This window comes from Alosa alosa, chromosome 16 (assembly GCF_017589495.1).
Source record: "Alosa alosa isolate M-15738 ecotype Scorff River chromosome 16, AALO_Geno_1.1, whole genome shotgun sequence".
NCBI classification, from domain to species: Eukaryota; Metazoa; Chordata; class Actinopteri; order Clupeiformes; family Clupeidae; genus Alosa; species Alosa alosa.
The window spans coordinates 1,530,907-1,535,829 of NC_063204.1; the positions used below are offsets into that span (position 1 = coordinate 1,530,907).

The following is a 4,923-nucleotide window of genomic DNA, read 5'->3' on the forward strand; positions in this document are numbered from 1 at the left end:
TTGTTATTTTGTCTGTGTAATCCTTTTTTGCCTTCCTGATGCCCTGGGACAGGTTAGCCCTCGCTGTTCTTAGGCCAGCTACATCTCCAGCTCTGAAGGCTTTGTCTCTGGCCCTCAGCAGTCTGTGGACGTCTCCTATCAGCCATGGCTTCTGGTTGGTGATTTATTTCTGTAACATCATCGATGCATTTGGTGATGTAGGAGGTCACAGTGTCTGTGTATTCCTCAATGTCAATGTCAACGACCAGCAGAATCGCGGTGAATTCCCTGGAGAGGTAGAAGGGTCGGCACTTAATGATCATAAACTCCGCCAGTGGAGAGCAGTGTCTGTGTACTACCGTAGCGTCTCGGCACCAAGCATCATGTGTGTAAACACAAACTCGTTAGGCAGGGATAGTAGGCAAGTATACACGCACTGTGACCTCAAATGCATGTCGTAACTGGCCACGGTCAGTATAAAGGCAAAACCTTTCTCCCCCCCCTCCCTTCTTCTCCTTCTTATACGGACGAATGCTTTGGCTCGTAGTGTAGTAGACGATATAGGAGCTAATCCTTTTTCTTAACATAGTTATATATATATATATATATATATATATATATATATATATATATATATATATATATATATATATATATAGATATAGATATATATAGATATATATATAGATAGATAGATAGATAGATAGATAGATAGATATATATAGATAGATAGTTTTTTCTATAGTTTTTTTATATTACCTTGCCTACTCGCTGATATGTCCATATTTATTGTATGCTGGTCTCTAGACTTTATTCTTGCACTGTTGGACTTACTCATTTGCACCATCACCATGACACTCACTCACACAGAGCACCTTACCTTACCTTACTATGCACAGAGAACCACAGGCTCAGTCCCTGCCTCAGTCATTGCAAGTGCCTCTTGATTAATCACCCACTATGTGGATACTGTTTTTAGAATTGATTTAGAAGTGTTATTTAGTATAATTTGTATTTTAGTATATTTAGTATATTCTTTATCTTCTACTGTCCTTATTGCTTAGTTGTGTTTTTTTTATATTATATACTTTTAATGAATTTTTTCTGCTGTTAGTGAATGTGTGTCTGATGTCTGTATGCTACTGAGACCTTGAATTTCCCCTGGGGATCAATAAAGTATCTATCTATCTATCTAATCCGTTCAACTTTCTTGTCCATGCGTGGTTCGAATCCCAGATAGGTCGCTAGTTTTGTTTTTTTCCATTCATTCAGTAAGTGTCATATTTGTGTGGATAATGCTTAAACAGACATGTATTAGACATGCACTGGTGATGTTTTCAGTGATATCCGTTATATTGTCTCACTTGCAAACACTTCAGGGTCTTGTTGAATATTCACTGATTTTAAGCAAATATCACCAGTTAACCTGCTCACCATCTAAACTAGAACACCGGGATTAGTGTGTGCTTCACCTCAATGTGTGTTCACTGTGTGCTGAGTGTGTTTCACTAATTCACGGATTGGAATGAATGCAGAGACCAGAGTATATATACTTATACTGCTATACGTTTGATAATGGCTTAGGCTTACTACAGAAAAACAAATAATTTAGGATGTGATTTAGTGTTCACATGACATGATAAATTGTATAGCCTCCATTACAATAGGCTGCAAATACATTTAGCGTCCAGGCCTTGGATCACAACCAATAAGTACTTAGCAAAAGCTTTCCCATGGAAACAACAAAAGCCTGCGTTAAAGAGTTAAAGACGATATGTTAGTCTAAGAGATATACATTGTTAAAGATGTCACTCAGTGAATATTAAGGCACTTAGGCAACTTTCTTTAGCTGGAATGAAAAACATTGCTTTATCTGATAAAAAATACCGATGTTTGTGATGTCACAATGCTATCTATTACATTATGGCATCATTTTACGTAGACTGCTTTAGTCTTTTTCAAAACGAACAGTTATCGTTCATTGTACTCTCGATCCCTGTTGCATATACTGGGAGAAAAGCTAGTGGGCTATCTAATCTATCCATTCTGAAAACATTTCAGAAAACATGATGAGGAGAAGTGTCTCGGACCCGAGCGGTCTGCACCGGATTGAGCAACTGGACAATGCTGCGAACCTAAATGACTTGATGGAACCTCCTCCGTTTTGAAAGATCGTACCTGTCAAAGTAGGTGACAAAGTAGAAAAAGCTGCTGGGCAGATTGGCCTACACACTTCTGCCATCTAGTTTCCACTGGATTTTTTGATTGGCACCGTGGAAACTAGATGGCAGAAGTGTGTAGGCCAATCTGCCCACCAGCTTTTTCTACTTCGTCACCTACTTTGACAGGTACGATCTTTCAAAACGCCATGTTATTTCCCATAGACATTTGACGACCGAAGGTTGGATGGATACGGAAGTTAGGAGGCGGGACTTATTCTGGAGAGGTCTATACAAACATCACTGTTACTAGAGGTCACTATAGCGGCACTATTTGAGAGCCAGATGGCCAACAGCAGCCTCAAAGCACAAAATAACAAACTGGTAAGTTTCTCTTGTTAGCCAGATGATATGCTAGGCCCAAAGATTGGCTAAAACAGTAACCCCAATTTTAAGAGTAACTCTTAGAATAGTAGTTATGGTAGGCCTATCATCATCTCATGCTTTTCAACTGATGTGCCCACAGCAAAAAGAAAAAAAAGTCCTGAGCAACGTCATTGAAGCCAGCAACAATGAGGTAGGCTAAATTGTCAGCAAAAAATAGTTGCTGTTTATTTTGCTGTTCAACTCAAATTCCTTTTTTAAACTCGGAAATATGTTTCATGTGACAGATGTCTGATGTTTTGTTTGCGAGCGATACAAACAAGAAGATAGTAGATCTTACCCAACACATCAAGGCTTTGGAGGTATGGTGTTTTGATTGGGTATAATCTGTGGTCTTGCTCTTCAGAAGTGTATAAGTATATATACTCTTTTGATCCCGTGAGGGAAATTTGGTCTCTGCATTTATCCCAAACCGTGAATTAGTGAAACACACACAGCACACAGTGAACACACAGTGAGGTGAAGCACACACTAATCCCGGCGCCAGGCACGTGCAGAGAAGGGGGGCTACAGGGGCTCTAGCACCTGCCCTTTGCCCCTTCGATAGATAGATAGATAGATAGATAGATACTTTATTGATCCCCAGGGGAAATTCAAGAGGCATTGGATGAGGACACACACAAGAACATGGAGATGACCCTCCGTCACGAGATGGAAGAAGCCGGAAAACATGAGGAGGTCGATGAGGTCATCAATCATGTTGAGGTGAAAGAGGAGGTTACAGATGAGACAGTGGAGATGGACATCAGTTGTGAGGAGATGGTCAAGCATGAGATGAGAGAGACACAGGAGCCTGAGGTGATGGAGCCACTCATCAGGCATCAGGCAGGGGACATTCACGAGTCCATCAAACTTGAGATTGGGAAGGCAGAGGTTAATAACTATGTGGATTCAGGTGCTGAGAGGCCTATCCGGGCACAAATCAGCCTCCTGGAGGAGGAAAACAAACCAGACGAGAAGAGGTAGCCTATATATTGTTCTCTCTCATAAATTATTATTATTAATATTATTAATGTTTAATAGCCCATGATCTCTGGCCTAACTAGAATGTTTATGTTTTGTCTGTCTGTGTTTCTGTATGTTCTGTGTCTACGTCTGCTCCTGTCACTGAAGCGGTATTTGTTTGGAGCAGACCCATAGGAGCTTCCAGAGAGCCGCGTTGGTCACTGGTGCTATTGGCCTCGGCTTGCTCATTTTCTTAAAAATAAAGGCTTGAATAAGCTGACTGGATGTTTTATGATTCATTATTTCGAAAGGCTGTTCTTATAGAATAACATTATGTGGACTGTGCTACAGAATCATCAGGCTCTGCAGCACCAGTGCTGTGAGCAAAGAAAGTTTGCACAGCCCTGCTTGTTACTAAATCAAGTTGCTGCAGATAACAAGGGGCAGAGGAAGCAGACGTACCACAACACCACACTATCAACCCAGAAAATTCCATTACTGGGGGGTAAACCAGCTTATTCCTGTAGCCAAATTATAAATTGAGCTTAATGACAAAGTCCCCACACACAGGTCTTGGTTTTCTGAAGAGTAAACCAAAACTTGCATGCTTGCATGGCAAAACTTGTAACTTGTATGCTAAGAGGAATATAAACCTAATTGTAGCTGAGGTAAACCATGTATTATTCATCTGTTCAGTGTATGTATCCTGTTAAGAGCAGGCACACATTAGGCTGGTTTGGCCCTTGGACCACCAGAGTGTGCTCTTCAGTTACATCTGCATCCATGCGCACTCTCATTGGAACATTTCATGCACATGTGCAGATGAGGATGATGATTTGATTGATGTCTAATACTAGAACTCAATGACAAACAGCAACAATACTTTTAGATTTTTAAAATATAAATACAAATCTTACTGAAATGAAGCATATCTAACCAGTAGAGATAGAGCATTGCAAACATCTTGAAAGGCACAACTCCTAGCACTGTAAATGTGTACCCTGTCTCAGCTGAGGACCAACCCTGTCTCAGCTGAGGTTGTAATCAAACCAGATGGGTGGGTGCAAAAAACAGAAACATCATGAAGATGGAAACAACAGCATTCAACACCAAAACAAAATAACAGTTAATTACTACCACCCACTGCAATCAACAACATCAGCAGAAAAAAAACAATTAGGCTAGACTTGAATCACTTTGCATTTATTATTATTTTCAAGTCTCTAGGCAAACTGTTCCACAGGACAGATCTGCAGAATAAAGGAATGACTCCTTGCCCATAGAGGTCTAGAATGTAGGCCCTAACCAGAAGAAAATCAGTTGATCTCCCTCTAGTGGACCATGAATGTATATCCCTAAGCCTGTAACCCTCTCACACTCACTCCTAGTATTCAGC

At 40.4% G+C, this 4,923-nt stretch overlaps 1 long non-coding RNA gene across 1 annotated transcript; it reads left to right on the forward strand.

The window, feature by feature from the left end:
* Nucleotides 1-2,369: 2,369 nt before the first annotated feature.
* On the forward strand, nt 2,370-3,528 carry LOC125309947. Its single transcript, XR_007196215.1, has 4 exons — nt 2,370-2,522; nt 2,665-2,715; nt 2,810-2,884; nt 3,169-3,528. It is a non-coding gene; the product is annotated as an uncharacterized LOC125309947 (long non-coding RNA).
* Nucleotides 3,529-4,923: the final 1,395 nt, after the last annotated feature.